A 25,360-nucleotide genomic window follows, 5' to 3' on the forward strand; every position below is an offset into this window, starting at 1 on the left:
CTTAGTCGGCAGAAGCCAACCACATCCAAGCCCAAGGTAATACACCTCCAAGCACACTTTGCTTACACCAAAAGAACAAAACACTCAGCTGTGCTGCGGCTCCTCCTCTGTTTTTCCCTCCCTCTGGCCTCCCACGTTATGGAGTAAAACAACAGAGCATCTGGCATTTACCGAGCATCAAATACTTCTCCGAGACCTCCTAGAACAAACAGGCCCTGGCTGCCTTCCCCAGAGCTGCTGATAGGTCTCCAGCATTGTGCAAGGGGTCAGACTTAGGAACTGTCAACAGCTTCCTAATGTATGCTCTTTCTCCGGGAAAGGGGGTCCCAGGTTTTATAGCCTAATAGATTCGTTAATCGGAACACACACAGGCTAGGAAAGCCACTGTTTGTTTTCTCTGACAAGTTTGGCATTTTCCTCCTGGGAGCCAGGAAGCTTTAAAGGCATAAGACTCTCCCACTTAGCTGGACAAGAAAACCAGTCTGGACAAACAGAGACATGTCATTGTGGCTGCTTAATTCTGAGCCAGAAGGTGCCATTTTAGAGAATTTACAACAACATCAATGTCAGGGGAAAGGAAATTAAATTCCCCTCCCTCTCCTACCCTGATGTCTCCATTTTCTCCAGGCTTCCACTCCGCACCCAAGGCCAGAGTTTGGCCCATCGCAGGCACAATACATGTGATTACACTGACGAGAACGCTGTTCGCTTCAGAAAGCAGTTCCAGAGGGAGACTGTCCTGTGCAACAGCCGCAATGTGCCCGCAAACCGCTTCTGTTCATTCATGACAGTGGTTTGAAACGCAGAAACACGGAATGGCACATCTAGTGAGTGAAACTTCTAAACGAAACTACACACCCCCCTCCAACTCAGCAGTTCTCAAACCGGGATGTAGGCTCTGCCATCAGTATAAGGACTTGCTATAAATAACTCACGTATAATCACAAAGGGGAATTCCAAATGTTTCCAAGGCTGCGTAGCCCATCCACTAAAAATAAAGTATCTCAAAAACTAGAAGCTGTCACAATTTATTACACTTTAATGGCTTGGATGAGACAAGAAAATTGTATTCTAGGTTTTTATGCCATCAAGAAGAAGAAAACAATTTCAGCCTCTTTTCCTCATGTCTTACTAAACAGTGAAACTTTCCTATGGAATCACTGCAGCATCAGGACTGAATCCTCCAGGTCTGAAGGGACCCCTCGCTGTGTCCCTGGCACAAACAAATATTACGGTCCCAGCTGAGCAATCCCCAGCCCACTGACTCCAGCACCTGAGTATTCACACTGGGGGGGGCGCCTTTAGTACTTTTCCTATTTCTTAAACTGTTTCTCTAAGCACCCGCTCTAAGGCACAGAGACAGGGACCTTCACTGTAACTCTGTCAGGTCCGACGGCCCAGTTCACGTGGGCACGTTCCCATCCTTCCTTCGTGCTGTTCCTCCATCCTTCCTCCCTTTGACTGGAACCCCATGGTCTCCACGATCTGTTCTGGCTCTAACGCTTCAGCTGTTCAAACACTGTGTGACCAACAAAGGCAAAGAAGCACTGAGTCCCACAGCAACACCTTGAAGGAAGAACATTCAACTCTCATTCTTTAGAATGGGAACTAGCTTTACCTTTGATTTTTAAGCCCACCACACCCCCCCGCTAAGTCGTACAGTCGTTTGTCCTGTCACTGGTTGAAGCAATGCTTATATCTTGCTGGAGTCAAAGCATGTCCCATTGAAGTCACAATGAAATGCTGTGCTTAAGTGCTTTGCTGAATCAGAGCCATCGTAACTATCCATTAGGCTTTGATCTGGTTAATGTTTGTCCAAATATGGCCCCACAACGAGAAAGCAATGAACCACCATTAAAAGAAGGAAGGACAGCTGGAATTATTTTAGTGTACAACTACATGCACAAACACACACCAAGTAACAGACTGAAAAGCTGTTCTTGTTATTCTTCAAATTATTCTCTCATTCTCTCAGTTACAAATCTATTAATTAGGGTCTTATTTTTGTTCCCCCCCTCCCCTTTAATGTACTCAGTGCTCATCCAATTTATACCCACAGTTTATCTTGGCAAAAAAAGAAAGGGAAGGAGAAGAACTTCTGCGCAGGGGTGGAGGGGGAGAGGCGTTTGTTTGAGGGGAGTCACCGCAGTCATCACTCAGCCACTGGAGAAATGAAGGAGGAGAAAGACGGAGGCTTAACTCTTCAGGCTATTTATACACGACAGAGATCTGATGTGTATAACCAAAAGGTAAATACTTGTCTCTTCTTCTTCACTCACACACACCGATCTATTCTTTCCATTTCTCAACAACAAAGCTGGCCTGTTCCAGTGCGGTTTCTTGAAAAGCAGGCTGGTTGCCAGCACATGTAGAAAGACCTCTCAGCACAAAATCCCAACACACTGACCCCACCCAGGCCAGCAAGCGAAAACAAACGCAAGGTGCAACCTCCGGGAAGTCAGTGCCTTTCTTCCTCTTTCTGGTCTGAACATTCCCTGCTATGTTTGAGGTTACAAAAGTCTGGTATTGTGTAATTTGCTTACACTCTATTGATGATGACTTAATGGCCATTCCTCACCGCACTCCCCCGAGCATCCACCTTCCACGGCTGCGCTGAGGAGCCAGATCCACCTTCAAGCACAGGGGCACTTTCAGTTGATGGACTGCAGCAGAATGACACCATCGTGTTCTAAATCTTCCTGAGCTCCTCCTCTGACGACAGGAGTCGAGGACTTCAGTTCACCTTTGCCATTGCAAAGACACCATATGTTCTGTTTGGACAGCAGAGGTTTTAAGAGATAAGCAAACAGACTTTGTGGTATGTTCTGATTAGAAAACACAAGTAAAAAGGCTCTCTTGATCTGCCCGGTCAGGCAGATCATTATAGATAAGACAGACATTCTCTTTCAGAAATGGTTCTCCATTCAGCCCAGTGGTGTGTCTGTGAATGAAGGTGTATGTGTGGACACGTGTATTCAACACGCTCCTCGTAACGCTGCTCTGCCTCAAGGAAACATAAATATCAAAGCTTAGCAATAGCGTGAATAAAGGAGCCGCTTGCCCTAAGTTTGGCGTGGAAAGCAGGCACCTCCCTGCCCGTTTCCTGTTTTCCACTCGAATTAGTGCAAGGAACTGTTCCCCTGCCCAAATCCCATCCATGCTTCAAGAACACGTTGCCCTGGGGATACAACTTGGGCACACGCAAAGCCGGGACAGCCCACGAGAACTGCGGGCGGCTGTAACACGGCACCAAACTGCACTAATGTCACCACGTTCGCTGTGGCACAGGACCTGACGGGATCTCCCACCCAGACGACAACTCTTCATTTCAAAACAGAAAAACAGAACAAATTGGGAAACCCTTTTCCTCTTTTCTAACAATACGGCTTATTCTAGTAACCTATTTTTAGACCTCTGCCATGTATATAAAAATATATATTCCCAGAAGAATTTCATACCGCTATGCAATGTGAACTTGTTAGAGCACTCACTGATATCACACCCAGATTTATTGCTTCCCATGCTCTGTCTATAGTTTATTTTTTGATGTAACAAAACAAACCCATAACAAATAAAAACACAGGTATTTGTACGTTTGGCTAAAAATACTTTTTTTATAAGCTGCACACTGATGCAATATTTATCTTCTTTGTATACAGCTTTTAGGCCAAACCCTCTTCTTTTTATGGAGATTTGATAAAAATCTAGCTACGCCAGTATTTTTAAAACAACTTATTTCTATTCTTTTCGTGCTGACAAAAACCCAGCCTGCCTAGAAAACTAATAATTTCCCCACAGAACTATTCTAGTTCTCAAAAACACAAGACCCGATTATATCTGGACAGATCTGAAGACCTCGATGAAAGATTTATATAGGAATGCCTTACAGCTTTGTGACACCAACCTGTTCTGCCTTCCTGCAACTATTTCCAAACACTTCACTTCCGACGTAGAGGACTGAGCACATCTGAAGGATAAGCTGTAGTTTAACCTAAAAGCTTGGCAACAAATCTGAGGTCAATGGAAAGAAATGACCAAGCAGCTGGAAGGAAACGCGTACCAAGGTGATTTCTCAGGCCTGGATTTAGCAAGATGGGGTGGGCAGATGGATGAAAGAAAGCAGGAAGACAAGCGAGGAAGGACGGGACTTACAGAACAAGAGGCTCCAGCCCTCAGCACCTTCCAGGGCTGCTCTGGGAACAGAGCACCCGCTGTTCTGTGGACACTAACAGCATCTGATGGGTGCAGAGGCTGGACAGCAGAATTGTGGTCCATGAGGTTTTCACAAGCTCCCAGATGTTTCACTTCCATTGAACACAGCAAGAATGAGGCGTCTAAATACCTATTAAAATCCATCTTAACATTTACCTCCCATTTGCATATAGGACTAAGTATCTTATGCATTTCTCGAAAGGTCACCTTTGGCTGTGTCTGTACATTCCATTGCATTTATATCTCAGTTGGGGTATCGCTGCTGTTTACTTTCAAAACTCACTCCTCTGTTCTCTGTGCTTGCCCACTAAAGAACACTAAACAGCAGGGAACATAAAGCTGCGTCCAGTTTAAAAGTTCGTTAAATATTCAGCTCGCATCGTTAAAACCGCAGACAATATTGAAAATCAAACCTTTTTCTGTGTGTAAAAATACATGAGTGGGGCCCCTCTGCAAACCTGCTCTCAAAGAGGGGCTCTACAAAACTCACTGTCTCAGACATTTGCAGCACTAGCAGCCAAAGGAAGGAATCACGTTGTGATCCTAATTACCCTTTAAGGCCTTTGGAGCAGGGAACCGGCAGTGCCCAGCCTGCCATCCGCCTTCCCTTAATAACAGCATTACTCTGATAATATCTCCCAGTAGGAAGAGCATCTTTCTAGGAAGTATGAATCCTACACGCAAGATCTTAATTCAAAAGGAATTTGGCACCCTATTGAATGTCTCCTCCTGGCCAGGTCTCCAGGTCAAGTACTGCGAGCTGTGATAATGAGGCTTGATCCTGACAACTCTGACCAGTAGCTGTTGTCATCCTGACTGCTTCTAAACCATCAAGAAGACACTGAATGACTTAGGCAGGGTTTATTTTTGGTACACAAATGTAAAGGAAAATGTAATTCAATGTCACAATGTCTGCCACAGTCTCCAAGGAAATCGGATTTCAGAAGCGCATGAAGAATCTCCCCAGCCCGGAGTGAGCTTTCTCTAACCAGATTTCCCTTTCTCAGTCACTCAGGTAGGAATTTGTTTATCTTTCTTTCTCTTTTTTCAGACCAGAACCCTTAAAATTCCACCTTCCCTACAAAAGATATTCTGCCCTGAGGAAAAATTCTGTCATGAATTGATGTGTACATTATGTCTCAGCAAGTGAATACCAACTACAAGTAGCTGCCTTTAATACACCAACAGCAGGGACACAAGAAAGGTGGGGAGTAGCAGACACAACTGAGTAAGAATATTAACTCTGGCCTTTTTCTTCTTTTGTTTTCTTCTGGCACCCACTATTCAAACCAGACAAACGTGCCCCCACTTCAGATCAGTTACACCTTGTTTCCACCCCTGCGCCAGTAGAGCCAGCGGAGCTGTCACTGCCGTCCCCAGGGCAGACGTGGTTCCACGGGCTCCGAGCCTGGGGGGCTTTTAAAAGTAGCACACAGAATTCTGTCAGAAACAGTCAAATGAGACGCAGCCCCTGCTAAGCTAGAGTGGTATGTAACACACCAGCAGGTTAGAGAAGGAACAATCCAGCAAGCCGTGACATTAAGGCCTTGAACTGGACATGCAGACTGATTTCTGCTGTCACACAACCTAAGGGACATCGGGCACGTGACTGACTGTTCCTCAGTCTTCCTACCTGTGAAATGGCAATATCCATCTTATTTTTGTCTTTAAAAATGTGATTTTTCCATTCTTGAGGCTGTCACTCCTTCTGGGTACACATAACAGGGACTTGATCATAGTTACAGCTTCTAGGTGCTACTGTAATAACTTGATATTGTAGGTGTGCTTTAAGACAATGAAGAGACACTCACTTAACCAAAGTTTGTGTGGACAGCTGATGGCTGCACTTTACAAAGGGCTTTTCAAAGCATTGTTTCCAAATGTACGGATTCCCTTGTTCAGCGCAGCACTAACACCTGCAGCTTAAGGACAGTGAAAATAATGGCCACAGGGTCATTGTGCTATTCAAATCAGCATTGCTAAGTACAGGAGCAGAAAACACGTATAGAAAAAACAGCAAAGCATAACCTCATCAAGTGCAAAAACTATAATCTGGATTCATGTTCCTGTCATTTATATCTTTTTAATGTTCTTGTTAAATTATTCTACAGAGGGATTTTTAAAAGTCTAGAAGGAAGAACACCACTCATTTATTTCTCCAGGTCATTTACTATCTATTAACTTTAAACTTCACTAATTTCATTCACGTAAAATCCTACGGAAATGTTTCAGAACATTGCAGAAGTCCAGGAGTATCACCACTAAATGCCCAATAAAACCTTCAGCCAAGGCACGGCCCTGGTGACACTAAGCTGTAATGTCTTTATTCTAGTTAAGGTCAGGCTCAGGTAAGTCAGACCTCCCGTCCCGTTCTGCTGGAGCTCTGACAGCAGGACAGACCCACCCTTTTCCTGAGGCCACCACCAACATCGCGCCATCGCTGCAGGTGCGTCCTGCCCCAAGAACTGCACACCTAGAGAGGCTGCATGTCCTTATAATGTCTTGGACAATGAGTGTGAACTTGAAAATCACAGCTAAAGTCCAGTTATATGTTAAGCATCACTGTTTCAACAGAATTAAGGGACCAAGATTTAAGTTTTTGTGGCAAAGGCTGGAGCTGAATGAGAGAGCCACGCTGCACTGTATCTTACCCAAAAATCAATCAAGTGCAAGGCTTCATCAGCTGTGACCAAAACCTTGGGATGTTTGGCTCCCTGACGCAAGGCAGATGAACTTACTCAGGGCAACACAGGAACATTCTCTTTCATTTCTCCAGCGGTGTTTAAAACCCAGGCGGCAGCACAGCAAGGCTGGACTCTAGGACTTAAGTGTTCGCCATCTAAAATCTGAGCGAATATTACAGATCCTTGTGAGCGCTGAAGACACTGCACTGTCCAGGTGAAAACCACACGGTGATACTGAGAACACCAAAAGACCGGCCCTAAGTGCTCCAAGGGGTCTACTAAAATATTTACCCGTTGTATTACTTGTCTTTTCACATCTCTTCAGGCTCAAAGGAAGACATAATGAATACGTCAAAGGAACAAGAACTGCAAGAATAGCCCATACATGCCTCCCGTAGGTATGTTTTACTACCAGAACTATTTATGATTCTGAACAGTGGAACAAATGAGGCATAGGAAGTCAAAAAGAAAGAACCCATGAGAAAAAAAGCACAACGAGATAGAGATAATGATTTTTCTGCACCAAAGCCTGCAAAGTTTTGCTAGAAGGAAGAGGCTCTGGGCCGGTAGAACAGTTGCATGTTTTTTTTTAACAAGTCATCAGGATGATTGTTACTAATTTCAGAGGAAACAGCAGCAGGCTCATATCCCGGAGCCTACGCTGCTTTTGGTTATACCATCATACATCTCACCATAAATCAACCATCGCCAAATTTAAAATAACTCGGAGTGGTGATGTGGAGCAACGCTGCACAACCATGAAAGGAAACGCGGGCACAGATAATCTACTGATGCAACCTCTGTTTTATGCAGTTGCCTGACATTAGACACATGCGAAAAGTAGGAAAAAAGACAGTATGATCACAATACTTCTCTTGTCACTGGGATGACATTTACTTCCAGCCACTCTTTATGATGGCACCAGAAGCTCACTTTGCCCTAGGGTGAGAAGGAAACATCTAATTATGCACTCTTAAAAATCTGGTTGTCATGACTTAAACCCTGCTTTACACTGGGCAGGCAGAACTGCTCTTTGCAGGAGCTTGAACAAGACTGGACTAGAGCAGGGTCCTAAAAGACAGCAGAAGATATCAAAAGAGAAACAACAGGAAAATTGCTCAGCTAGTCATCAGCCTTTTTCGCAACAAAAAGTCTTGCTGAGCCTCTCTTTTCCCCATTCTGATTCAATGCTTGCTGAAGCTAAACTAAACTTTCATTAGATTTTACATCCTGCATGCTTCATTCTTTCCCGAGCTCTGTCACCTGCAAAATGAGTGTTCTGAGGGTTGTGAGCAAACAACAGGACATCACAACCCACCTGAGAACTACCAGAAACAGGATTTTTCTGCTTCTAAGACTGTCAGAAGCCATTTTTCTCCTGAATCTACTGAAACAACCACAGATGCAAAAGCAAAGCCACCAAGCAGCATAAATCCTCTGCATACGCCTGGGATTATTAAGGACTTTTGCAATACAACCACTTATAACTGTGTCTCCCCCTATGAGAGAGAGATCCTTGAAGATCCAAGACAAGATAGCCACAAAATTCTAAGCAGTACCCAAGGCTGTCATAAAAGTTTATGGGCCACACCCGCATAAGCTTTAGTTCTGATCTCTATCCAGATCGGCTCCAGTTATTTACCCTCCGAGTTATCTTCAGATCACAAGCAAAGGGCTCAAGCACTTTGGTGCTTAAATGGTGCTTAAACTCCCACTCAGAGCTGGTGGGTTAAATCACGACTCCACAGTGTTGCCCCACGTCTTTAACTAAACTACAGGAGGGAAGAGTACCAAGCCTTGGAGATTTGGTACCCCCCAGCTCACATATTTGGCCTAGGCATTAATCAGTTGGCTACAGCAAAATTAACCATAGTAAGAAGATTTAAAAATATGAGAGGTTTATTTTAGAAGCTGTTAAAAGGGAAACATGATGGCTTAAATCATAGGGAGAACTCTCAGGAGACCTGGGGCACCAACTACCCTCCCAACAAGGCCTAGTTTTATTAAATATATTTTCCACTGCTCAGGTCGTTGGTAGCTGCATTTCAGCACAGGACTTGAAACTCTTCTGATACCTTGGCTTCCAGCTTCAGGAAGCCAGGATAGATCAGTTATAATTGTCCTGTTTCTTTATATTCTCTCCCAAAAGACACATTATTAGATACTAGGCTAGACAAGCCTTAGGACTAACCTAATATGGGAAATTCAACCAAACTCAAAGCACACAGATGCAAAAATAGCCAAGGTTGAGTATTAGAAGCTGGAGGCCTGCAGCAGGGAGAGCCCTTCCATTGCAAGGCCTGCCCCTCCGCTTTGCTGTCAGACACACTAAGACTTGGACGTACTTGTACCATCCACATACCACCAGCCGCCTCTGTACCCTTACCTCAGGCCACCCTGCCTCTGAGACAACACCATTCTGGACAACACAAGTTGGTCCATCTTGTATCTCCTCTTCTGCTCATCACTTTTTTATCTTATATCTACCTATATAACTGTCTACTTCCTTGACAGGTCATGAGCAGGGTGTTGCTCTGCAAGGTTAAGGAACATGCCATGGCATTGATTGGGTTTCCCGAAGAAATCCCTCAAGAATTTCATGTAAAGGAGGCTGACATTACCTGTTGGCTCTAAACAAGCCAGGCCTGTCCACCAGCCCAGCTGGGACACACAAAGTCATATGAAACTAAAGGTACTGTTATTTCAGGGCTGAAGTTCTACAGCAAATGGCTTATGAAGTTAATCAGGAAGCACTAAGGTGGCATTTATGTGGCTGTCGTGCGGACTTAGGCAGAAAGGTCACTGTCACTGAGCAATTAGCTAATGGAGCATTTCTAGTTACTGAAGATTGTCAGAACTGGGTAGTCAGATCTATTCAGAATACCTGAGAACGATTATCTAGAGTCTACAGAGAAATCACAAAGTAGATTTAGAAGCACCATTTTGCAAGGCACTTCCTATAACAAAGAGAAGGGCAATTTATTTCTGAGTTGAGCATTTCTTCTCCTTTTGAATCATCTGTCATTTCCATCTTTCACAGTATTGCCACATAGTAATACTCTTGGAATGAAGAAATGCTCTGGGTAATAAACCTGGATCTACATCACACTGATCAGAAGGAGAGTTAAACTTTCCCAGATTTCACAATGTTTTTGCATTTCCAGGGGTTTGGATCATACCAACATGACCAAGCATCTCTCACCTCATTACTGCTAGAAGATTCTTCCTCCATTCTCTTCTAAGGACAATTCCTTCTTTCTTTCAATTTTTTTAATAAACTTAACTCTGAACATATATCAGTTGACTATAGTAAAAGATGGTCCTTGAAAAGGTAAAGAGTGACATCCTTAATTAGCATTAAAATGTAAGCTGTGTGGTGTTTTAACCTACAAGAGATGACTCTTTCAAGAAAAGGCTTTCAAAGAAACTGAGAGTTCAGTCATCAGATGTTCCTAAATCTTTAAATATATTCTTCCAAGATCAGAGAACGCAGTTCTGCTGCCAGCTCTGCCATTAATTTTCTGTACATCTTGCAACGCGTGCTAAAAATCCCCTCGATATACTAAGTTTCCACGTGTCCCGCCCCTCTGTGGCCAATGCACCGTGAGATACCTGACTAACAAAAGACAGGTCTAACAGCGAGATTTGCAAAGGCAACCTCAGACTTCAAGTTGAATTCTCTCTCTACACCTCAGTGACACAGGTTCTGATTTTCAGATGAGCATCTATCTGTTGAGCAAGATGGTGCATTTCGTTACAGACCCTTTTAAGAGCAGCACAGAGATGGATTCTCCTGAATTTCTTGGATACCATCACGTGAAATATTTGGGGAAGGACACATAGGTCACGAGAAGGAGCACTACAACGCTGCCTGAACAACTCTTGACCTGCTTTGGTTTTTGACAGGGGAAAGAAAAAAAGGGACAAACGGCAAAGAGATGAAAGGTGATAGATCATCTCCCCGCCCTAAATGAGCACGGGCGGCAGGGCGGGCCGGCAGTCCCTGCGCACGTCGCGCGGTGTTTGCTCATCCCGTACGCTGGTGAGACACCATCCGACTCCAGCACGCAGCGCAGTCCCGGTAGCAGCGCCGCGCGGCCTCCTCCGCTCCAGCTCGGCCGCTGAAACGAGCCGATACAGACTTGATGGCGCCAACAAACCCACAATAACGTGTCTGTTGCCACAGCGCTTCCAGGGCCCATCCCATCACCTGTCTCCATTCACACTCCTCCTTATTGCTCACTTGATAACGACAAAGCTGACTGTAATTGCTGGGGTGTGCTGCGGTGTGGCGGAGAAGCGGATAAGGAATACCTATCGCTTCTCTCAGCACAAGTGTGTAATAGTTTGCTCATGGTTTTATGAGGCACGGAGCAGAAGAGCTGCGTTCATAGCAAGCTGTGGTGCTAAGTGCCGAGGAATTGTGAGGTGTCTCTCCAGCCAGGTCAGCACACAGGCTGCTGTGCTGGTCTCAAACAGGTGTGAGCAAAGACACTATTTCATGGTGGAAGGTGGGACAGATGTAGGGATTTCTTGAAGTTTTAAAGGCACTGGAAAAGCCTGCTTTCCATTCAAACTTCAATCAGAACATCCAGGCCTGGGAAGTGAAGGTTTTTCCCTGCCAAGTCTCTAGTGTTCCCTCTCTACCTGGCACTGCGGGCCTGCTCCCACAACTCCAAGAGGAATTCATCGGCTCCAGATCTACAGCATCTCCTTCCAGGCTGTCAAACGGTGAGAGTGGAGGCCGTGATGCTGTTGCAAGTCCTGTAAGGATCAAATTGAGACTCCTGACTTGTTCTGTATATAGGCCACAAAACAGCTGTCAAGTAGTAAAATGTCTCAGGTGCAGGAGCCAGGCATTAATCAAATGAGAAAGCTGCAATTCCGAGCACAGGCTCTTATTAGTGGGCTTTTAATAGACACTATCTGAACATATACACACAGAGGGAGATTTCTCATGTTTACAGGACACTTAGGCCTGTCCCCTGGGGAAGGCAGGTGTTGCAAACTCCATTAAGAAAAGCCAGAAGGAGGATTTTCACCTCATTTTGTCTGCACATAAAGCTTATTCAAAGGAAGGAGCTAATCCTTAGCCTCTGCTGAGGCTGCCAAAACTGAAAGGAAGGTGCGTTTTTGACAGGAATGGCCAGGCACTGGGTTAAGATCCAAGAGGCACCTCACCAAGGCTACCAAACATGTCAGCAGGACATTATGAACGGAGGAATCACGTTGGCTACCGCAGGTGTCCAGCTGTGCAAACAAATTCCTACAAGCTTGCACTACAAATCCCAAACTAGTTGGGGAAATACAGCAAAGAACTATTATCCCTTTGCTTTGCAAAGCACCTGAGCCATGAAGGCGTCCTGAGCCATGAAGGCATCCTGAACCGCTGCTCAACACATTGTGTTGCCATGGGATGGCCCAGACCAGCATCTCAATGTCTCGATAAAAGGGCTTTAGGTACCTTGTTTTTCTGCCTCTGATTTAAAGATGTTATATATGACATTTAAGATACTGTAGCTTTAAATCACAGCCTGTTGGTGACTTCAAGATTACGTTTTGCCAGCTGCCAGAATATGACCAGATATAATTTTTCCATGCAGGACAAATTGGGTTACAGAAACCCGGGACTGTGGAAAATGGTGAAGAGACAGAGGGTGTGGAAGGAGAGGACTACAGATGGACAAAAGGGGAAGGAGAGTTGGAATTTCTGGGCACTCCAAGGGTAGGAGATGAGCTGGGAAAGATGGTGCAAAGGGCACCATGGAATGGGTGTGAGGGGAGGGATAGGGAAAAAAAAGGAAAAGAAAAGGAAAAAAGAAAGAAGCAGCAGAACTACCTCATAATGGGAGCATGTAACAGCCTAAGACAGGTGCCTCAGACAAGCACCAAGACTGTGAACCTAGGAAAAGTCTGGCCTTACCCTGTCGTAAAAGAGCCCAGTTCTGGACCAAGGCTGGAAAATACCACCTCAGGGCAATAAATCTCCCATTGACAGGGTCTGGCAAACACAAGCTTCAAGAAAGGTTGAAGTCAGCTCTGAAGTATATAATGACTCACTTAGGACTGAGGGAATTAGAACGAAAGGTGACACTCAATATAACAGCGACATTAATAAGTAATCGCTGCCTGCAAATACCTGGGCAGTTATAAAACATTGGCAGGACAAACCTTAATCTTACAAGTCTGGCTCAGCTATATACAGTAAAATGTTCTTTATCATGTAACCCTGAGGAAAATCTTCCAAAGGATCCGTGCTGATAGATGATCACAGGTGCCTGTGACACCTCAGCCCTGTCACCCAGTGAAGTTGGGGCCTTCCCAGGGTCTCCCTCACATCTTGCTGAAGATGCGTGACAGTTCTCCCCCACTCCCACATTTAGTCCCAGCAGGAAAAATCGTTCCTGGCCAACTCCTGCATTTTGCTCTGTATTTTAAACAAATCAAGGTGCTGGTAAGTAACACACAGCATCGGTGTAATCTGAGAAATGAGCTTTTTGGTCATTAGAAATACAGCTAAAACAAATAATAAATACGGTGCGGTGACATTTATGGTGAAAGCCGCCAGAGCTTCAGAGATTTCCCCGCCTGGTGCTGTAAAGGCCTACCCAGCACCAAAGGCATTTAAAGCTAAATTAAAATCCTCATTAGCTGCTCTTGAGTGTATTTGCATTGATGAGGTCCCTGGTGGATGTGGTTTTATGGGCACGGAGGTAAACCTGTGTGGCAGAACTAGAGCTTTCAGCTGCACTGATGTAACCTGCATGTGATCCACCAGTGACTGAGATATTCCATCATCGACCTCGTGTGAGTGCTCCGCGCCACAAAATAAAACCAAACAAACACAAAAAACCCCTGCACGATTGTCACTGCACTATCTGATTCAGAGAGGAAGATGTAGTTTTAAATACAGGCGAGGTTGTTTACCTTTATCCCCAATACACGAAGACCTCAGAGCTACTGTTGATGTTTACAATAGACAGAAGGACCAGTACGTTTTGTCCAACTCCGAAATGACAGGGGTACAAAGTGTTTGTATGAAGAAAAGTGACCATAATCGCCCTTTCAGAGTCTCTCATATCCCATGTTTTCTAGCAGCAGTTGGATTTTTTAAGTTAACTTTGTTTAATGGTATAATATGACAGTGATAGGTAACACATAAAAAAAATCTTAAAAAGATAAGACTGGCATATTAAACACATCCAACCAGCTACGAGCCATGATTAAAAGAAAAAGGAAGTTCAAGAAGAGCTCCTGAAGCACCTTTCCAAGAACAAGAACTGTAAGTTGGGATGAAAGGAGAGAAATGCTGTGAGAAGTATTGCATACGGTGCAGAAACTATGAGAAAACAGGCCCTTTGGGGACCTCTAGATGTGTGGTTTGATACGAAACCCCAAGATTGCTGTTTAACTGTAGGTGTCTAATTTCATATTAGAGAAGCACTGTATCTTGCACATATATCTACATTAGCATGATGAAATAACCCTCTCAGCATCCCGGCCAGGTACTGGCGATGAATCTCCCTGCAGGGGGAACATCCACTTGATGTTTTGCCATTTTGCTCAGTCAGGTCTGAGTCAAACTACACTGTGCTGCCTCCGCAAGAGAAACCCGACAGTTGAATACAACTCGGAATAATTACATTCTGCTTATTCATAATCCTTCTCTGACTCCTCAGGATACAAGACTCTGCTTTCTGTCTAAATATTTTTGTATGTTTTTGTAACTAATGCCAGTTTCCATCTCAAATGTGACTGCCTTTCTGCACAGGGCGAGCACCTGCGTGTGCACGTATGTGAGCGCATGTTTTACATACGCACTGCTTTATACTGCCATAAATGGGTTTGTGGCTTGCAAAATGGGTTCCATAAATCATTAATTAATGATAATACAAATATGAATAATGTAGGAGACAGAAGGGCAAGAGTCACCACTCCATCTTCAACACCACCCTGGATGCTTGGATAAGCAACGTGCCCACAACAGTCTGCCCTGCCAAGAGCACCATTACACACAGAAACGCTGAAGAATCACAAAAAGCTTGCAGTGTGTACCATGGGAAATGAAAGGACTTTATCAATAGTACGCTAAAGCAGAGGACTTGAACTCTTTACATCTTTCTGTACAGCACAGCCAAGCCCAGGTGTTGAGTCTCCCCCAGTTCCTGCTCCCTCAATGGTGCTTCTTTTGGTCCACGGAATCACGAGATCCTGCTGCATCCTGCTGTTCGAAACTGAACTGCAACTTGGGAGCTATTCACAAGTTCACAAAGGGAGTTTTCCAGTCTTATCTTTATTAACTGTGAATTTATCTCTCTTTGCAGATACAATGTTGAGAGAGAAGGTGAGCTGGAGGGGGTCACTCCTGCCGTACAAGGATCAAATGCCATAAATGGCCCAGAGTGTGACTGTGTTTCGCTTGTGCCCTTTTAATTGCCTCTGTTAAAACACACATTAAACACGCAATCCCTGTGACCAAAGGTAAGAGGGAGTTTGGGTGTAAGCAAGCAATCACTCGATAAGACAACAGCATTTCAAAACACCATAAATTAATTCCCTAGGCTAATTTCCCTAAGAGCAATGGAGACAATAAATCTTACTGTTGGCGTTAAGGGTGACTGAAGAATCTGCTTCTTGTGCCTGCCAACACGCTACCGGAGCAATGCCACAGCACTGGGGCTTGCTGGCTTCTTCTGGAGAGGAAGAAAACAATAGCTGTGTAAAAACGTGCTGTGACCTGTGCTGCTGGGGCAGGTTATTGCTGTAAGACCAGGGAAAAAGGGCAGGGGGGGAGGAAAACAAGAAAAGGAAGGTTTCAGCAAGAGAAGCCATGCGGGGACATTTCACACGGCAGAGTGCAAGGGATGCCCTAAGAACAGAGGCAGAAAATTGTTCTTGAAGGCACAAGACATAAATCCGAACTACTGTGGATTGATGAGTCAAGAGGAACAGGGCAGAAGGGGAATTTCAGGATGTCTGGAACCCCCCTTGAAGTTTAACAGCGGCCCTTTACACATGAGAGTTACAAGAGGTCCAGAGTGGCCATTTGCTCTCACACACGCCCGTGTGTCCACACTGACACTCACACACTCACCGCCTGTTCTCTTGTGTTAAATATCTCCCACATCTCCCATCTTCACCCCCATCCTTCCAGTAAACACCTGCTTGCACAGAAAACCAAGATGGAGCAAGAGCGGATATTACAACCTAGAAATCTATCCAACCACTTCTTTTAGGTTTACACTGCATCCAATTTTCCCCCAATTTTCAACATAAAACTTTGAAGAGTTTGCACAATCAATACAACAGGGAGCGACATAAGCCACCAGTGTGAAAAATTTGTATCCACCGAGTTAAAGGCTAACTCCAATCACTCTTAAAACAGCTTGAATCAGAACCAACTCAGTTAACAAAAGCCACTATGGCAGCAGATTGGATCAGCCTAAAGCTGGTCCAGAGGAGCAGACAATATATTCTACTTACTAGAGCTGCAGAAATCGTGTTAAAGAAAGCTGGGGAGTGACAATCCATCCCCGTGCCCAGCGCACATACCAACAGAGCTCTGCTGCTTTGAGATCACAGCAGCAACGACTTGGAATTTCAACATTCAGGGTTCTTTTACTTAGATGATTAACATCATCATTAAGGGCTAAAGAACCTTGCATTTCTGGCATGCCTTTGGAGGCTCATCTGTGCATTAAGCGAATAAAGGAACTAGAAAAGAAAAGCAATATCTACTCTATTTATAAATACATATATAATACACACAGACATTTAGAGGCATGTATTTCCCTAACCATATTTCATAAATATATGTTTGTTAGACATACTATGGTATGTGTATATCACAACGCACTGAAGATTTCAAAAATAATTTAGAAAATTGGCTGGTTTCCTTGCCATTTAGCTTACATACATAATATACAACATAATATATTTTAAACCCCACGGAAATTGGCCAATTTTCCAATATTTAAATATCCGTGATACATCATTACAAACCTTTTACAAAAGAAACATATGGTGAGTTTTGTATTCTTTCCAGATGAGTGATATCCAGACCCTCCAATATATGAGTGACCTCCAGAGAGTCCTGTGCTTCCACTGCTTTGAATGCTTTGCTTCTGGTTTGGAGTCCGTCATTGAAAATTTGTCAGTAAGAATGAAATGCTGGGTCTCTCAAATGAAAAAGCCTTAAGAGTGCTATGCAAGCAAAGATATTTAGGCAATCCATTCATTCGGTTCAATCTAAAATATAGTGTTAATTACTTTCATCACGGGCATGTGACTCTACTCCCCCTTATAGCAACAGTTCTCAAACCATCGTGCCAATTCAGTGTCTACTTGAACAGAGAAATACAGGACCCCAAAACCACTCGATTCCTTGTAAACAAGCAGCAAAGGAAGAAAAAGGAGATTGTTGTATTGTATTATTGCTTCACTTGGAAAGGCCACAGCACAACTCACCCTCGCCAGAGACTCTGAGCAGCAGATTCATTCAAGTGCTCGCAAAACTTCAATACCTGTTGCGTGCTGCCCTGTGTGCCAAGACCCACCAGCTGACTTGCTTCACTGGGATACACAGCACGGTTCAGTACCAATGATATATGTGATATATGTCACAGGAAAAAAGAGTTATCCAGAGTTAACAGACCTACAGAACCAACAGGTCGACCTGTTGTGTTATAGCTACAATAGAGTGTAAATTTGCAATACAGAAGAAGAGATGCCTTTTGTGGCAGAGAGTTGCAAAAATCACACACCCCTTGCAAAAGCTCTACACCATATTTAACTGGCTTGCAGGAAACCCCAAAGTGAAAGCCTGAAGGTTTTACTTGAAGTTTTACAAGTTGCTTTCCACCAGAGAAGCTGATTCCTTTTTGAAGGAGATGCCTTCCAGAAAAATGTTCATTTGAAATGAAATTAGTTTACCTGTGAGGGTGATTTTGATATAATTGGTTTCTTTCTAAGCAGTCTGGTACTTTCCGTACTCTAATGGCAGGACATTGCAGTCTGCAATACCCAAGTAACAATATTACCTCAAGAACACAGATAGAAATGGATACAGGCTTTGGTTCTTCATTTATACTCTTTGCCATCACCCCCTCGACAGCTCCCTCTGCTTCTCTCCAAAGAGGTAGACAAAAGAAGGCCTGGAAATGGAATTCTATGTCATTTTGGAATTTCCACAAAGACCAAGATGCCAATTAGCCCGGGAGGAGCCGCACACTCGGCCTCAGTCCTTGTCTCCTTATCACAGGAAGGAAGAACGTATTTGAAGACACAAGACAATGTCAGACAATAGACAGGCAATTCCATAACTGGAAACTCACCAAGGTCAGAAGGAGGGTAAAAGTGCAATATAATGTTAATTATATCCACGCGCGGGATGAACAATACATGGTTGCCAATCTCCCTCATATACATATTTGAGATTTTCCCTGATAGAGACAGAACCAGGAATCCAATCACAGATGTCCGTTCACAGGACTTGCAATTTCATGTCTCCCTCCACATCTTTTGTTTAAAATTATTAGTACTCACAACAGTGCCTAAAATACAACTGTTTCATAACAGGGGTAGAGTTCCAAAAGAGGTTCAGATTCTGGGTCTCTTCAACCTTCTCCACATTAATAATATTTTGTGCACAAGACCTTCTAGCACCACAATTACTCAAGTACTTTCCAACAGGATTCTTCATTTGTGCATAAGAAAGGCCAGTTTAGAAGTCTATTCACATTGCAGGATGGATTTTAGTGTTTTAAAAAAAAAGGAAACAATAAAAAAAGAAACCTGCACACAGATATAGCCATTACAAACGATTAATTGAACATCAGAGCTGGGATACAGGAGATTTTACTCATGAGGACTGGGCAAACAAACAAATAACTTCTGATTCCACCTACATCGGTTTCAAGCAGTCTGAGAAGTGATGACCGCGGCAGACTGTAACACATCTGTAAGTATATTAAATGCTGTGGTAAAAAGGTCTAGCAAACCTCACCTGAAATTTGTATCAGAATGTGGAATTAATTTCAAAGACTGGGGCAAAGAAAACCAGCAACCCAGTAAAAGAGCTGGAGAAAACCATGTGAAACAGCCCATGCTAAAGGATTCAAACTCACAAGAAAGAACAAAGCCCATAGCACCTGGCATTGCACCCTATCTGCAGAGATATCCCATGGAAGTCTTTGCTCAGGACCTGGTCAAGGATTTAATCTGTCTGAAGAATAAAACTGTAATGAAACATGAAAGGGAGAGTGGATCTGTTCCCAGAATACATTTTTGCACTCACCAAGTCAATTCATTCCATTTGACCTGCTCGCTGAAGCTCCCCCGAGCTACTGGAGAGCCTGACACAAGAATACCTACACCTGCTGGAAGAACACGGTTTTAAATGATGTCTTTACACACGGTTTTACCCTGTGTCACCTGTGACAGATGACACCGGGTATCACAGCTGCTGGCTGGTCTCCACTTGCAGGTCACTGAGCACAATTTGTTGGAAGTGACTGCGTTACGATCCCAAAACCCCCAGCAAACTGAGCAAAGCTCCGCTTAGGAGCATTTGCTGGGATTCCCTCTGCTCCCAGACCCCCAGTTCTTTATTTCTAAGTGGAAGAATCCCATAAACAGCGTTTCTGGGGACAGGGAGGAAGGTGCATCTGCCAGCAGTGAACAAAAGTCTCTTCAGAGCGCACTAACCCTCAACCAACAGGCAACACCCTTTTCTACTGTAACAGATTCAATTTAGAGGAAGTTACTGTCAGTATTGATTTTTATATCACAGGCACCTTGAACCTTCGGCTGATGTGAAAAGTCCTGCACCGGGTGTTACACAAGCCCGCAGTGAGGTGCAAAGGACACAAATGGAAAAAGAGGAACAGAAGCACAAGATTTGTTGAAGGTTACCAGATATACAGATACCCTGCCCAAGTTCTACATCACCCAGGACAGCTTGTCACCTGTGCTCGCCCGAGGTTAAATCCCTCGGTGAGATTGTAGCTGTAAGGATGGGAAGCCTGTGTATTAACATCGCATTGACACCAGGTCAAGCTATAGCAGGTTTGGGTTGCAAGAGGCAGAAGCTGGCAGCGTACAAGTTGTGGAAGGGTCTTCATTCATCCTCCAGAATTGATTCAAGAGAAACTAAGTTCAAAATACGTGATAATGATCTCAAAACACAAGTTATCACTTCACGGCTCTGCCAACTCCGACTGAATACACACAAACCAAAAGACATGGAGAACGGCTGAGCAGTGGTGAACAATACAATGAGTAACATCAGAGCAAGATAACAAGGTTTCCAACTCAGTTTTGTATGCGCAATTGGTTCATAACAGCACATAGTTGTTACCTTTATTACCACAAGCAAAATAAAGAATTAATAACCCTACTTCTTTTCTAATAATCACACTGCAAATGATGAATGTTTCAGGTGGAAAGGTGAAACTTACTCTGAGCACCTGAAATAGTACGTACTATAAGGAACAGTGTTTTCAGAGGAGCATGGTCGGGAGGAAAAGGACCGAGAACTTTGTGGGGAAAAGAAAGAAGAAAACTATTGTTATCCTGTTAACTGAGCAACTGTGACACATAGCAACATTTTTCTAGAGGTTGTCTAAATCAAAACACCAAACAATTATGATCCTAGCACACCATTCATATTACCTTCAGCAGCAAACACTCTATTGACCTAAACAAACCATGAAACATACATCTTCATTTAGAAAACATTCTTATAACACCACCACATTCACTATCAGGAGTTTCAGCTTTCAACATGTCAGAGCTAAAAGACTACAAGGCATGTTGCAGCCCATGGGATATCACACTTTCAGTGCCACCTGTATCTGCTTTCAGTAATTCTGCAGCCTTCAGTACCTTATTGCACTGGTAACCACACAATGCACAAGAGCATCTGCACCAGCAGAAACCTCACCTGGAAACGCTGTATTACCACATTCCTTTGAGGCATAAAATAATACTGGAATGGTCAGCCTCATCCTGAAATGTTGAAGAGTAATTAACTTTCTGTACTATCTAATGAAAGCAAAGGAGAATTTTTACACTCTGCTAAAGCACAGCAGAGAATGTGGGGCAGCAACAGCAGCGGCTGCTGTTTAATAATGCAAAACGTTGTCACAAACACACATCAGTTCCCTGCAGGGACTGAGAACGTCTTTGCAAAGAGATCAAACAGGAACCAGAATTTGGGAAAGAGAATTTGCTCCATCTGGTCAAACAGCATCTTGATCTTTGCCACACAGGCCACGTTTGCTTCAGCAACCACTGCTGACCAGGACCCCAGAAATGCTGATTCTTGTGCTATCTGCTAACGAGCCACTGTTGATAGGGCTGCAGCCCAGTTTGTTGTTTTAAGGGGTCTATCAGATACAGGCTCACACACTCTGCAACTGCCCTCATCTTCCCAAAGGCTCAGTTTTATTTCCTAAAGTGCCTAAACATCGCAAGGCCAGGCTCACCAACTGCTCAAGAAATTAAGCAAGTTTCGATGTTTTTGTTGTTTTCCCAGGGAGATATTTTTGCACGGGGGTCACTGAACAAGCGTCGCCGTCCCCTCCACCCCTCCGCTCCCCCCGAAACCCTGGGGGATTCTGCGAATCCGACTGTAAATGACACTACCAGCTGAGATGTAATGGGTGTTGGAGCGGCAGCCGTTTCCTGTCGAGCAGGAACCCGAACGTACAGGAATGTGGGAAGACTCCAGCGAGCCTCCTTAAGCAGCCAGCGCGGGCTGGGAACTAGAGAAGAGATAAGGGATGCCCTTTCCTCCTCCACCCACTCCAGCAGATAAGCATCATACGCCTCAGACATCTTGTCCACTGATCTGGGTTTTTCAACTGTGTCGCAGTATCTCTGACTCTACCTTCCTTCCTCTGCTCCCAGTTAATGATCCAGTCCACCCAGCGGGCTGATAACGGGAGAAGGGTGCCGGGTGAGGGGTGTGGAAAGGCTGAGCGGCCAGGAGACACCTGTCTCTGCTGGGGAAGGGACGCGGATAAGAGATGTGGGCTCCACAGAAAGCAAACCCCTGTGTTTGAGGAGACAGGTGTGCTCTGGCAGATGGAGTCAGAGGCTGTTTGTTCAGGCAACATCCACAGGCCAGGCTCGAAAAGCAACTGATTTATAGTCTCTTTGGAAAGCAGCACAATCGCATACAAATAAAACGTAAAGATTGCCATGATGTTGCAACACCTTGCTCAGAGTACCGATACCGCACCGATGTGTCACCGCCTGGTCCGCTGGGATGACACAGCGGCTGGGAAACAGCAAAGGGACTGAGAGGCCAAAACTCGTCCTGAGGATTAGTTACTGTTCCCAGAGCTGGATACAAAGGGAGAGACAACCACTACTGCAATGAGTTTGCTATCTGGTCAGACAATACCAAAACTGGGCCAGAGGGTAAACAAGAAGGCACAGAGTTAAAAGCATGCACGAGGCGGGAGAAAAAACTGATCTAAGATTCCACATGTTCTGTCTCTGGAAGGAAGGCACTAAATAACTGAATGCTGTGCCTGGCAAACTTGCAGACTTGAGGCCAAGATAAGGACAGGAACGCAGGCTGCATGGCATTCCAGAGCATCCCGTGCTGCTGAGACAGAAGGCAGCAGCCAGTTAGGCAGTAGGGGAGTTTAGGGACAGGAGAAACTAAAGCTAAAGGAGTAAAATTCTTAGAAAATGGATCTGGGGGATTTTAGATCCTGCGTACAAAAAGAAATAACCTTTCCACCAAGTCACCTGCCCCGCAACCACCCCAAGTACAACTAATTCCAAAGTTAGTTCAGACAAAGCAATCCTAAATCAAGCTGGAGATTCAGAGGACCAGAGAGCCTGAGCATTCTACACTCCTTTCGGGTTTTCTCGTTACTCATCTAAGTGTTTGTCAGGGAGACTGTGCATACGAAAGAATTCCGAGCCCCGGTCTTAGCGCTGGCGCTGCCGCAGGAGCCAGGGACAAGGGCAGGACTGTCCCGTGAACACTCCCAGCTCGGGCACTGCTTTTTGTTCTCCTTTGGGGTGAAGAGTTGCTCGAAACTCAGGAACACCACATTGGTTTGAAAGGAAAAGAAGACAAACAAACAAATCCAAAACACAAAAGATGCAGCAACATTACAAGGTTTTCCTCTGTAGAAGAGGAGAATATTATTTTAATGCCACCTTTTCTCCTCCTCCCCTGCTATAACCTTCCCAGAAGAGAAGGAATGGCATTGCAGCCCCAAACCCTCAACCACTGTGTTCTTCAAATTTCCATTATCAATGATAAATTCCAGAAATCGGCCAGACGCTGCTGCCTCTACTAAGCCTTGCCTTGCTCTGTCCAGCCCTGGTCTTGCACCGAACATTCAGGTTGTTCTGAAACAATTGCCCAACCTTGTGATCTTCTCCTCTTCTATGTTTCACCTGACATAACACTGGAAGAGCTGAAACACTGCTGAAGAGGTGGGTCTGGGGAGTGTTCTGGTTCAGTTTTGTACAGGCAGCTTCAAAGAAAGGCAGTAAAAAGACAAACCTTATGTGAGAAAGTTTTTCCCATGTACTGCAGAAGCTCACGCTGACCACTCCTGTGGTGACAAACCCAACTATTCAGCCCTGCACCACGCGTGTGTTAACAAACACACAGTGCATTCAGTTGGTACCCACGGCGCTGGTCTCTAGACAGAACCTGGACCCTTCCAGGACCAGCCTGCCCCTAACACGAACTCAATCTTGTATTTTTATTTCTCCAAGGGGGGTCACTGGTTGCTGCCTGCCCATTTACAGAGGTATCCTGAGAACTGGGCCCGTCAGCAATCCGGGGGACAGCGGCAATTCTGCTGTGTCTGCCTGCCCAGGCCCCCATCGCATCCTCACACCCCTCCTGTGTCAGCCCCTCCTCTTGGGCTCTGATGGACAGACTGCTGAATTATGAAAAGGTAGAAAGAGCCTTGGTGAAGCACAGAGGTATTTTTATCGCAGATTGTGGCCCCGCACCCCCATCATGTATATCAGAGTAAGAATGCTTTTACACAGGGAAAAAACCATAAAAATCTATAGAGTCCTCGAAGGAACAGTTTTTATACTCCTCTCAGCAGCCTGTCCTCAGTCTGGTTCCCTCCTCAATGGGCTGCTGGCTCCTGGCTGTCTGCTGATAGGAAGGATTAGCTACAGAAATGGCACAGGGAAAGAGTCAAAACTGGAGGGGAGCGCAGACCTCAGCCCACCCAAGCAATCTGTTCACATTCAGCCACGGTTCCACAAAAGAAGAAACTGCAGGTGCTGCAATATTGCCTTTTGCTTTGGCTGTGTCATCCCTCGTAAAAGGCAAGAGTCAAGTGTGCTCAACAATTCTGAGAGGTTAAAACAAAAGAGGAAAAGGTAAAGTTATTAATGCATTCATGCCTTCTCCAGTTTCCACCTTTTTTTGGTTTATGGACTACGTTTCCAAGCTGTTCTTTGCAAACATGGAGGGATCTCTTAATCTGTTTTCAAACTAGATGCTGAGAGGCAGAGTTTTCAAACCCGAATGCCAGACATGACAAAGCCAGAGTTCGTAATTTGAGTGATTCGTTATTCCTGAAGTGCTGACCATTCCCCCCTCATTGCTTTCCACAGCAATCTTGGTAGCCAGGTTACTTTCTTTGAGATGCACAAAAATATGGTAGGATGTTACATCTTAGACACCAACATTGTTGCACAACCAAATCAAGGCAGGAGTTGGGAGGCTGGTTACAAACAAGCAACAAACAAGATGACACCGAATATCATGGACTTGAAAGGCCACCTCAAGATTTATCAGTCCTTCTAGTACACAATCAATCTCTCCTTATGTTATCTAAAGCTTCTCTTTGCCCTACAGTCTCCTCTTCTACTTCTCACCAGAAGCAGGTATGTTGTAAACTTTCTTCCTAAAAGGGAGAGATGAGCTACAAATCCTTCACTAACCTACCCACCATCAGAAAACCTTAATCCACACTACCTCTGTTTCTGTGTCTTCAAAACACATGCTCTCTTGAGCTGAGCAACTTCTCAGCTAAGGCATCTGAGGGTTCCGTGAACCAGAAGCTAGAAATAAAACTGAAATCTGAGAAAACAAGAGCTGTTATCATCAACTGCACGAAAGGACATCAGTAACCAGAAGGAAAAAGAGCTTCTTCAACACCACATACACAGAGCTCAACGTGCCAAGGATCCCCTGTTCCTTCTGTCCCCAAGGAAAACAACAAGAAGATGGGCTGGGGTCCTTCCTAGAAGGACCTTCCAGTGCTGTCAGCAAACTGGGTGGATCTGAACCCTGTAAACATCCTGAATTTGGAGTCGAGGCTGCCTACAAAGAAAACACAAATGCCAGATCTAAGGAGTACCCTGGACTCAAGTGCAACACAAATATCGCCACAGCAGAACTTCATCTTCACCTCTGGCTTCATTTGGTGATTATTTGCACCTCTCCTGCACAGATATAG

At 44.6% G+C, this 25,360-nt stretch overlaps 1 long non-coding RNA gene across 2 annotated transcripts in view; it reads right to left on the minus strand.

The window, feature by feature from the left end:
• Positions 1 to 25,360, minus strand: part of LOC110359148 (uncharacterized) — a 117,013-nt gene that overhangs the window by 66,678 nt on the left and 24,975 nt on the right. Inside the window, exon 4 of one of the 2 annotated variants that reach the window (XR_010466817.1) lies at positions 1,653 to 2,771. The exons of the other annotated variant lie outside the window; for it this stretch is intronic. This is a non-coding gene — a long non-coding RNA (uncharacterized LOC110359148). Of the gene's footprint in view, positions 1 to 1,652; positions 2,772 to 25,360 lie in introns of those variants that run through there. 2 annotated transcript variants of the gene reach the window in all.

This window comes from Columba livia, chromosome 17, assembly GCF_036013475.1.
Source record: "Columba livia isolate bColLiv1 breed racing homer chromosome 17, bColLiv1.pat.W.v2, whole genome shotgun sequence".
Classification (NCBI taxonomy): domain Eukaryota; kingdom Metazoa; phylum Chordata; class Aves; order Columbiformes; family Columbidae; genus Columba; species Columba livia.